A 12,788-nucleotide genomic window follows, 5' to 3' on the forward strand; every position below is an offset into this window, starting at 1 on the left:
AAATTATTCTAGGTAGACAACATATGGTTACTTCTAATAAAGCCAAATCCTCATTGACCATAGTTGTACTTCAAGAGATATTTTTACACTTTTTATATTAGTATAAGTGACTGAGAATAAGCATTGATTACTTAGAGGAGTTCTAAGGTCACAAATACTAATACTTCATAATTAGTTCATAGTTAAACTCTTAACTAAGTATCATTAACTGATATAAGTCAAGAATTAGCATACAATTAATCATGCTACAATCATGATTCTGATTTCAGTGAATTCTTGAGATGTGAACATTGCTAAATTCGTTAAAACCAAAATCTCATAATTAACTTATAACACACAAGTCACAATCAATATACTAGATATAAATTATTGAAAAATTTAGTTATAATCAATTATGCTGCTTATTTATTTTAAGTTAGTTTGAATTATGAAGCAAATAAAATCATTGAATTGCTTCAATTTCCATAATCAAAACTACCCAAAATAAATACTAAATATCTATGAGTTAGATACTAGTACTTAAATATTTTCATAATTATCCTTAAATAATCACCTATAGGATATATGACTTATATACATCGCAATCACTCTCTGGATAATTAGTAATTTTAGAAATACTTTCTAAGCATATAAAATATTATGAGTTTTATACACATAACTTAGAAAATACTTCAACTTTCAATATTAGTGATTTTAGAAATAAGCATTGATTACTTTGAACAAAAATTCTAAATAATATCAGTAATACTAAAAGTATCACAATTATTCGTACAAGATACAAATAAATATGGTGCATTTTATTCTAATATAATTTAAATTATGAGACTGATATGGAATGAAATTGTCTACCATCATAATTTAAATAAATTAAAATAATATTCAAACTTAATGTTATAATAGTTAATTACCACAAATATATATGACATTGTAATTATGATAATCAAGATGGTAGCACTAAGTACGAGGTACTGGATTACTGATAAATTCAAAAGTCCTTTAAATATTGAAGATTTAATACTTGTGAACTTATATTAAGAATTCCTTACAGATGAGATTTCCAACTAATATACAATGAATGATATACCACACTTACAAACTAGTCTTAAAAAATTAACTTAATTATCAAGTGATTTAGTAAATGTTTCTACAAGTGACTCTTTGACTAAAAGACATGCTCTCGAAAGAAATGATATTTGGTGTGAAGGTGTCTTGTCATAGAGTGTTCATAGAGTTGTTAAATTTGAGGTTGTTTCTTATCATAACAAGAAATCAATCTTCTTTCACGAAGTTGACAGCTTCCTGAGATGCTTCTCCTGTCACTTAGGTTGACAGCTTCAGAGATGCTTCTCATATCTTTCTTACAACCTGCGTAATCTATATCTATATAGACAAATATGTTAAGCACAATATCTTTTGGGTACTTTACTCCAAGAGTTGGTAGTCCCTTAAGATATCTAATAATCTTATAATAGCTATAAGATTGGATTCTCTAGGATCCACTTGGAAACTTTCACTTTGGCATCTTGAGAACATTATATCACTACCCATATATAACACTATGTTTGTGCCTAGTCATAAGAGAGTTATTAATATGAAAAATCTACTAGTTCATTTTAAACTTGTAACTTCAGTTAGAGTGCCATACCATGTCCTTGACGATTGCTTGAGTAGTATACTAGTTCATACCAACCTGAAGTGAGCTTGTGAAGAAGAGATATACAGAGTCCAATAGATCTGCAACTGTAAAGTCCATGAACTGTTGTGCATTGACTACTTCCTTTGACTCACCAACCAGGAGTACACTTGTTCACACTTACCAGAGTCCAATTCCAGGTAGAATGTACAACATGTTCCAGATATGCCATAATATCCTCAAGTCTCGTTACTGGTGCTTTCTGTCAAATAGTGCTTCCTGATAATAACCTAGCATCCAGTTTGGCCCTGTCCCTCCTAACAATGTCATTGTCATCTAGTATTGACTTCTGGTTATCCTAGTACCAATTACAAAGTTGTCATTTGGTTTGGATACCAGCATCCCTTTAATCTGCTTACTGAATGATTGAGCTCATCTTGCTTTGCAATCACCCGATCAATTCGGATCTATCAGAGCTTATGTAACTTTCTTAGTTTCTTCTTCAGATAGAAAACTAGAGAAATAATCATTCGCAATCAGTAGCCCTGCTAATCATTACTCCACCATCTGGACCACTTAAGAACTAGACTCTGGGAATAGACTTGACATCAAACCCTTTGTCTCAGCAGATATGTTCTTGTTGTGTCCTCTAAATTTTCAATGTGGTGTTGTGTCTGACTAGTTGATCCTTCTATTGCTCCCCTTAACCTGTTGTTGGGATTTCCTTAAAATCCTTACCCTTGCTGACTAGCTTCATTGAAGTAATGAGATGTGTAGATACACTGCCATTCTACTGCTTGGATATGAATCATCAATACCATTAATTTCTCCTTTAACAGCTTGGAGCATTCAGTTGTTGAACTGTACACTTAGACATTCATTCATCTTCTGTTGATCAACCACAAATGCCCTGTAGGTTGTATACTCCACTGAGTAGCCATGAAAAATATCCTAACAAGTCTTAGCTGCAAATGCCAAGATCTTCAAACAACTAAAAACATTTCATTGTTTGCTTCTGTAGAACATTCTGTCCAAATACTTTTAGGTTATCCAGTGTTTATTTCTGTTGGCCATTAACTCATTAGTGGTCTTCATGTATACATCCCGATCAAGGTTTGATCTTACTTGTTGTAAATTGTATTGACTGCTTCAGCCCTTTGGTATTTAGAAAGTCTTGATTAGTTTGATATTTCCCTTATAGCTTTAATCAAGTTCTGGTTCTTCCTTTGTACCACTCTATTATGACACGGAGCTCCCAATGCTGAATATGTCTCAAAATATTCTTGATACTACAGATATTAGTCAGAACTGCTTCTTGAATTGAGTCCCATTATCTAACCACGAGATCATTTATTTTATAGTTGCTTCCAGCTTGATCTTCTGATGTGATCAATCATCATCTGTGATGTCTTGTGTTTAGAATGCACAAACAACAACTTTGTTTAATAAGAATAGTCAACCACCATCACTAAGGTATATCTTTACTTTGATGTGATGTTGTCCTTGACTTCTCTTTCCGACATGCTTCACATTTATCATGTTCTAAATTCCAGATGAGGCGGTCCTCTCACTAACCCCTTTCCACAAAAGAGTTTCTTGATTTGATGTTCAAGGGTGAGAGCTTCTAATGCCATAGCTAAAATTTTATCAGATTAAGCTTTATAGTAGACACCATTGACTTTACCAGTCCTGATATTCCATTCTAGCCATGAGCATATCATTTCCTTACTCTTGACAAGAGCAGGCTTCTCAACCTTCCTGCTTCAGATGAAACACTAATCCTACATTGAATTGACATTTTGTCCTTTGATGCAGAACCTTCTGATAAGAAGATTTGTGTCTTGATTATTCAGCAAGAAAGATGCTTCAATTGTTATCAATGACTCCAATAATTAGTTGTTATCAGTGACAACAATTGTTGAGTTCATGATGACATCCCTTTTCTGCATAGCTTGTCCCGTAATGAAAACCTTTGTTGTCATCTCCAAAGATTATTGATGGAATAGCTTTTGTCAATCACATTTGATTATGAGGCTCTTTTTTCATCATATTTCTTGAGTATGAATTACCAAGAATATATATGAATTAATTAACCTGTTATGTCATGTACTCACAAAAGGATTAACAGTTCTTGGTACCCAACTTATCAGTTTGGGTCCAGTTCGATTAGAGATTTTACTATAAACTGATATAACAACAGCTACAACCTTATCATGCCTTATCTTTGACTGACCATTTTATCCATTTTACTACCCTTGACAGATTTGTCTCTAGGCTAGGGGGAAAATGGTTCCAACCTTATATAAGGAAGACTAGCAGTCTTTTCCCTATTAGAATCCTAAAAATGTTTTTTCTATAATTAATGCAAGTAGTAAGAGATGCATTCATGGCATAAAAATAGGCAAGCATTGTATTAGAAATACATGGCATTCATTCAGAAACATTACATATAATAATTAAGCAATATAGGCATGATATAGAACAAACAGAATTAACAAATAAATCATTAGTTCTATTTATTCCAATCTTGTTGATGAATCTCATCTAGCTATCTCAATCTAAATATAAACTAATACATCTTAACAAACAATTCAGAATAAATGAATAAATCACAATGTAATAAGATATAGTAGATTATAAGCATAAACAAAGGTCTTAAGTGCTGAAAAACATATATCTCACTAAAGCAATTAATCATGTTCAACAAATATTCAAACACATATTTAAGATCATCTAAAGTAACATGCACAAGTTAAACATCAATCCTAGTTACCAGAATAATAATCTAGTGAACTAGTTCAACATTATCTAATTGTGATGCTATTATGCTTGTGTGAGTGTTAAACATTTAAACACTAAGATATTAATCATGCATTGAATATTGAAAACAAAATATTGCAGTGGTTCAAGAATTCGAAACCTGAGATATGTGAGTTGGACCATCTTCAGAGATTGCTATGAAAGCAAGATATTCATTATTCTCGTCATATGATCCATCTTAACTCTTTCCCGTGCACTATAAGTTTTGACTGGCTATTTCCCTAAGAAAACATTCCACCTTTTTCTCAACTCATCAACTGAGTCCCTACTCATCCTTGTTTGTCAAGCTTCTTGTTCCGTTGTAGCAAAACCCCTGATAGTTACCTTTTTCTCAGTCTTGTAATCACATCTTGAACTGAATCCGAAAAAGCCTCTGCTTCAGAATAAATAGGCTTGATCCTTGGATATAGCTTATGTACTCCTTGTGAATCTGATTCGACTAAACTTCCCTGACATGTGAAACACTGCCCTGACGTCTAGTCCCTCAAGTACTTCTACCTGAGCTTCCTCTGATTCAGCTAACAGTAACTCTTATATTTTGTCCAGAGGTTCCAACTTTACTGCCTGTAACTAAGATGTTTGTTTGTCCCCACTATTCTCTCTGACCTCCATAATTCCTGCCTGTATGATCTCAGTGATTCCCGGATAAATATAGCATTGGTACAAACCACTGTGTGACTGTATAATCTGAAATCATAGAGTTGTCTTTAAAATCTTCGAGAAAAATTGTACCCGTAGAAATTTCATTCATTTCCTGCGTCTGAAAACCCAGTGGTATCCTATGGAGTAAGCCTTTGAGGATGTTCCATAATTTTCATCTGTAGGTCTTGAAATTAGTTTGATTGGAGTAAGAAAACCATTATCTTCAATTTTTGTATTCGGGAATTTTCCGTCTGAATAGCACATGGTCTTCGTTTTTTTCGAAAGATTATAATCATCTTTAACAGCCCGGAGGAATCCTGAATCTACCAATACTAAGTACCCTTAATTTAATATTTAAGAGAAATTTAAATTTCCAATATTTTTAATTTTCATAGAAAATAAATTAATCAAAAATAAATATTTACGGAAAATCTAAGTTTCAGAATTTTGAATTTTTTTTAAAATTAAATAAAATGTAAATTATTATTTAAGAAAAATTTAAATTTAATAATTTTAAATTTTATGGATAAATAAATAAATAATTAAAATTATGGCTAATTCCAAATTATTTAAAATTCAAAAATCTCAAGTGTTGATAATTTTTGAAAATTTAAAAATCTGAAAATACGAGAACGTGACTGTTTGGGCTGACACACCGGATCTGATCTGTATATCAATCAACAAGCTCTGATACAAATTGTTAGGTCCTGAATTATCGTAGAAGGGGGGGTTGAATACGATAATCACTAAATTAAAATTTCTTTCGAATCTTTAGCGGATATAGATTTAATGCTCGGTTAGTGGTTCCGTGTTCTTGAGGTGAATAGTGTTTGGGAATATAAAACGAGGAACACAAGATATTCGGGGAAGTATATATTCATATATAAATCTGCGAGGGGTGTTGCTACACTCCGGTAAATAAATTAACCGGTCACAGTCCAAGAACAACCATGTTCTTGCTTCTACAAAGATCAACAGATTAAATCCTATACAATGATCTAGGTTTTATTTGTCTAAGGATTTAATTACCGGGTAATGATTATAATGCCTCTATGAATATACAAGAATTAAATCGGGCATTATAATGTTACTCCGGTGAGAAGTTTAACGGATTTACAATGCTCTCGGAGCTTCTGTGTATTTTCTTTGCTGCTTGTTTTATCTCCTCTCGTTGGAGAAGAAGATAAAGACTCCGAACAATACAATTGAATTGTTGTTTTATATAGAGTTATATATCAATTCATTTGGATAGGTGGCAGCTTTGTGTCCACATACATCCTTGAATTGCTGCATTATTATTCACTGGAAAATCAACCAAATATTCTATGGCGACTATAGTGTATGTCCTTGTATTCTCTTCTATGGCGACCACTGTGTTCCCCCTGTACAAGGGCTCTATGGAGACTACAGAGTTCTCCTTGTACAAGGGTTCTATGGCGACTAGAGTTTCCTTAGCACTCTACTATGTGGCGACCAAAGTGTTTCCCTAGTGTCAGAAGCTCTATGGCGACCACAGAGTTCCCTTGGCAGACTAACTCCTCTGTGGCGACCACAGTGTTTCCCTAGAGTAGGAAGCTCTATGGCGACCATAGAGTGTAAATTACATATGTAAATTACACCAACTCCTCTGTGGTGATCACAGAGGTTACATAGGGCCAACAACTCTATGGTGACCATAGAGTGTGTTTCTTCTAATTCCCCTGTGGCGACCACAGGGGCTTCCTTGTAGCCTTGATAACCTCAATGGCGACTAGAGTGGTATTTCTGCCTTACAATATTTTTTCTTCTCTTGTGCCATTATATATTATATCAACACCTTCTTCTGTAGCTGAATTAAAATCCCTTCTTGTATACTGATGTTTAGTGCACTAGTCTGGTTCACAAACAACTAGCATTGAGTGAACTTCATTCAATTGTCTTGAGTTTCTGAGCTGATGCAATTTGGTTGAATATGCATTACTTCTAACACTGATTGTCAAATAAACAAATGTACTTTCATTGGAATCCTTTCTGGTACTTTAGACAACGTCTTCATTGCTACTACAATCTTGAATACTTCGTTCACTGTTCTTCACCGATGCTTGAACATATAAATGAACTTCTGTCACTGAGTATAACTTCAAGACTGCAGCTGTCTTCTTTAACCATTATCTATACTTTGTCTTCAATTCTTCAAATTCCCATGCTTCATACACTATCTATCTTCAATCAATGCTAATATACTGAGATCTTCTAGTAGCCCTTATACACTGAATCTTCATCATTTTTGAAACCTTGAAAGTCTTTAACCTTTATTCTTCACTGAGGCATGAACATATTAATGAGCTTCTTTTAGTGACCTGTAAACAGACTTCAAGCTTTCTTCTAATCATTTGATTCTTTGTATTTTCCTGGTCTTGATTTCTTCCTGAATTCTTGTGTAGACGTAGTATTATTAACCTGTCCCATTCTAGTATTGTTCTCGTGTTGATTTATCAATGTAACTGTTCATACAACTACGTAGTCTCACCAATAATATTTATATCCATGCTTAGAAGATTATAAACAAATCTTATTTTATTTTCAGAAAATGGGTCCCAAGAAGAGTAGTAAGTCAGGGGGAATCATACCGAAAGTCATACTGATCCGACAGTTGTCCAAATACTGGAACTAATGCAATAACAAGTTACACAACTTGCGCAGCAACAACAGCAGCAACAACACCAACAACCACTAGCTCCACCTGCAATGACTTTTAAGAATTTTCAAGCTGTTAATCCCCCGAGTTTAAGGGGAGTGCAAATCCAGTGGAAGACAATGCATGGCTTAAGGAAATAGAAAAAGCTTTTGAGTTGGTTGGCGCAGGAAATGAGCAGAAGACTAAGTTTCCCAGTTATTTTCTAAAAGTAAAAGCAATCTATTGGTGGGAATCTAAGAAATCATTAGAGAGAGCTCAAGTGGTGACATAGGAAAGATTTTACATAATTGTTATTGGAGAAATATTTCCCGAGGCATATGATGAACAAAATGGAGATTAATTTTTTGAGTTTAATGTAAAGTAATTTGAGTGTTGTGGAGTATGAGGCCAAGTTTACAGAATTGGCAAGATTTGTTCAAGATCAAGTTGACACATATGAGAAGAGAGCAAAGAGATTCCAACAGAGATTAAAATATTAGATTCAAGATAAAGTGGCTATGTTTGAAATGACTATGTTGCAGTGGTTCAGAAGGCAATGGTTATTGGAAGCAGAAGTGGTACATCTCAAAAAGAAAGGGATGCAAGGAAAAGGAAATTTGAATCTTCAGGAGGAGGACCTCAACAGAGTAATATTCAGGGCCATTTTAATAAAAGGACAGAGTTTTAGCAAAATAGAAGTTTGGAATTTAGGAGACCACTAATTGGAAATTGAGGTCAAAATACTCAATTCAGAGGCCAAAGTCAGCAGAGGTTCAATTCACCTCCAGTGTCATATTTCAGGAAAGGTGGGGGAAGGCATGTTGGGAACTGTCCAACCAATGTGATGTGTTTCAAGTGTGGAAGGAAAGGGCATTTTGCCAATAAGTGTCAGAGTTTAATTCAAGGCCAGAGACCAGGGAATAATTGTTTTACAAGTGGAATGCCAGGGCATCATTCCAGAAATTTTCCTACATCAAGAATGGCCAATAACACACCGAGGATTGCAGGTTCTCCATCTCAGAGTGTGCTAAGGATTGAAGGACCACCGGCTCAACCTAAGGCCTGAACATTTAATATATCTATGAAGGATTCAGTTCAAATTTCGGATGTGGTTGCAGTTACGCTCCCAGTAAACTCCGTAGATGCTAAAGTTTTAATTGATTCTGGGCCTACACGGTCATTTATTTCTAAGGATTTTGTTGATAAACTACATTGTGAAATAAAACTGTTAGATAAAGTGCTAATGATAAAACTAGCTAATAAGAATCAAGTTGCAGTAGATCAAGTGTGTCTGATGTGTGATATTGAGATCAGAGGACATCATTTTCATGCCAGCTTGATACCTTTTAAGTTGGGAGAATTTGATGTTATTCTAGGGATGGATTGGTTGTCAGAAAATAATGCCCAGATTGACTATAAGAATAGAAAGGTGAGACTTCAAACAGTGGATAAAAAGAAGAAAGTGGTATTTCAAGGGAATAAACAAGATAAGAAATTCTTATCGGTAGCTCAAGCGAAAAAGTTATTACGCCAGAATTGTGAAGCATTTTTGGCCTATACAATAGATACTAAAAGGAGATTCCAAACCCGGAAGCTGTTCCAATAGTCAATGAATTTCCAGATGTTTTACCAGGATTACCTCCTGACAGAGAAATTGAGTTTGCTATTGAATTGGCACTAGGGACAAAACCAGTTTCCAAAGCTCTATACTGTATGGCCCCAGTTGAGATGAAGGAATTGGTAGTTCAGCTGCAAGATCTTTTGGATAAAGGATTTATAAGAGTAAGTGTATCCCCATGGGGCGCACCAATTTTGTTTGTCAAGAAGAAAGATGGAAGTATGCGACTATATATCGATTACCGAGAGCTGAATAAGTTAACCATTAAGAATAAGTAACCACTGTGAAGGATTGATGACCTGTTTGACCAACTAAAAGATGCTATATGGTTTTCTAAGATTGATTTAAGATTGGGATACCATCAACTGAAGATCAAGCTAGAAGATATTTCAAAGACAACCTTTAGAACTAGATATGGACACTATGAGTTTTTGGTGATGGCATTTAGATTGACAAACGCACTAACAACTTTCATGGATTTGATGAATCGAGTATTCAAAAAAAATTTGGATAAATTTGTAATTGTATTCATAGATGACATTTTGGCTTACTCGAAGACAGAACTAGAGCATGTTGAACATCTAAGGATAGTTTTGGAAATACTGTGACATTAGAAATTGTACGGAAAGTTTTCAAAATGTGAGTTTTGGTTACGAGAAGTACAATTTCTTGGACATGTTATAAGTAATGAAGGAGTGAAAGTAGATCCATCAAAGATTGATGCCGTAATAAATTGGGAAAGACCAAAGACACCAACAGAGGTAAGAAGCTTTATGGGATTAGCAGGTTATTATATAAAATTTGTGCAGAATTTTGCAAGGATAGCTACTCCACTGACAAAGCTTACTAGAAAGAATGAGAAATTTGAACGGACGGAGAAGTGTGAGGAAAGTTTTCAATAATTAAAGAACAGATTAGTATCAGCACCAACACTAGTCTTACCAGATGATCAAGGGAACTTTGTGATCTATAGTGACGCTTCACACAAAGGTTTGGGATGTGTTTTGATGCAATATGAGAAGGTGATAGCTTACACATCAAGGAAACTAAAACTACATGAAAAGAAGTTTCCAACCCATGATCTAGAACTAGCAGCTATATTGTTTATATTAAATATATGGAGGCATTACCTTTATGCAGAGACGTATGAAATCTACACGCACCACAAGAGTTTAAACTATATCTTCACCCAGAAGGAACTGAACATGAGACATGGAAGATGGTTAGAATTGATGAAGGGCTATGATTGTGCAATTAACTACCATCCAGGAAAGGCAAATGTGGTGGTAGATGCTTTAAGCAGAAAAGAGAGGTTGAATATGATCACTTCATCTGAGGAATTGATCAAGGAATTTGAGAAGCTTGAAATTGAGGTCAGTATTTCAAGTATGTCTATAGATATGGTATGTGCTATATCTTTTCAACCAGAATTGTTAGAGAAGATAAGAAGATGTCAAGAAGAAATGATGAGCCATGAACAAGAATAATTGATATGAAAAGAATTAGGAATCCAAAAATATGACAAAGGGATTCTAAGATTTTCTTCCAGGATATGGGTACTCCAGGTATTCAATTTATCCAGGAAGTACAAAGATGTATAAAGACTTAAGAGAAAACTTTTGGTGGCCAAGTATAAAGAAAGAGACTGTGGAGTGGGTAAGTAAGTGTTACACTTTCCAAAGAGTTAAAGCAGAACATTAAAGGCCCAGTGGATTGATACAGCCATTGGACATTCCAGAGTGGAAGTGGGTACATCTTGCAATGGACTTCGTAATGGGATTACCGAGGAACAAAGCAAATAATGATGTTATTTGGGTTATTATTGATAGATTGACTAAGTGTGTTTCCTTCCTATCAACGAGAGATTCTCATTGGATAAATTGGTTCAGTCATATCGGAAGGAAATTATGATTCAACACGGAGTTCCAATATCTATCATTTCAGATAGAGATCATCGATTTAGTTCGAGATTTTGGAAAAGTTTTCAAGATTTTCTAGGAACAAAACTGAATATGAGCACTGCATATCATCCGCAGACAGAAGGTAAAGACGAAAGGACAATTCAGACTATCAAGGATATGTTGAGAGTTTATGCTTTGGATTTTGAAGGTGTAGGATTTTATACATCACAGAAGCATGGTAAAACATTTTCTTGATATAAAATCCATATAATCGCATACAAATCGTGAATAAATCGAGGGATCGATTACTAAACTTTAATAGCGATCCAAGAACGATGAACGAAGATCCCTAGCAGCTGCTCCTCAATTGTGAAGCACTCCACCGGTATCCACCAAGAGATCAGAATAATGGAGGGAGGAAGAGGTTGAGAGAATTAGTTGCCTCCCTTTCTTTTCTACTTTAGAATTAGGGTTTTATTTTGGGTTGAGGCAAATGGGGTTTATAATAGTATATTTATAGGCAAAAATTTCAGCTGAAAATTTCCCCATATAATATTATTATTATTAACCCTTTAATTGATTATTCTTATTAACTAATTAACTAATAATTAAAACATCTTTTAATCATTAATCCTTTTTCTAAACACTTTAGAAAAATAATTCTCTCACTTGATTTAATTTCCAAAAAATTAAATTCTTAATTAATAATATTAAGAACTTTTCTTAATTAATTTATAATTAATTAAATCTCATTTAATCAATTATTAAATTTGCTAATTAATTATTTATTTCACAAATAAATAATTACCAGCCATTATTAATTAATTCCTCCACCGTTAAAACATTCTCTTTTATGGTGTGACCCTGTAGGTTCAATATTAAGCCGGTAGTAGAAATAAATAATAATAAAACTATTTTATCATTATTTATATAAATTCTCTAATTCATTAAATATGATTAATTAATAAATTAATTATATTTATTCTACATCGTGAGGGATACTTCTCAGCATATCGCGACTATCCGGATAATACGAATACACTGTTTGGATTACCAAGAACCTATTCAGTAAATAGTTACCGTACAATTAATTCCTTCTACCCTGCAATGTCATGATTAAATACAAGGCATGGAACTCGTGTCAAGCCTATCTTATTTAATCATATGCTTTCCCATTCACTATGCTTAGTTCTAATTAATGTGAATTAGAAACTCCTTTCTAATTTCATTCACTCTGGCTAGAGATTCCTGAACTAGCATAAGTGGATCAGTATTGAACATTCTCTTCCTTCACTGGAAGGGGTAGATCCTTTATTGATTATACATTATCTTCATGTACAAATTCCTATACCCAGTAGAGCCCTTATTATTGTCCCTGGAGACTAAGAACTAAATCAAAGTATAGTTCAGTGTACACAAGATCACTATGATGACCTCAAGTCTAAGGATACTTGTACAACTATCACTATGTGAACATCTGCTGACACGTGAGTGAACTCCATCAGTTGTTCAGTTGTG

This window comes from Apium graveolens, chromosome 4 (assembly GCF_009905375.1).
Source record: "Apium graveolens cultivar Ventura chromosome 4, ASM990537v1, whole genome shotgun sequence".
NCBI classification, from domain to species: Eukaryota; Viridiplantae; Streptophyta; class Magnoliopsida; order Apiales; family Apiaceae; genus Apium; species Apium graveolens.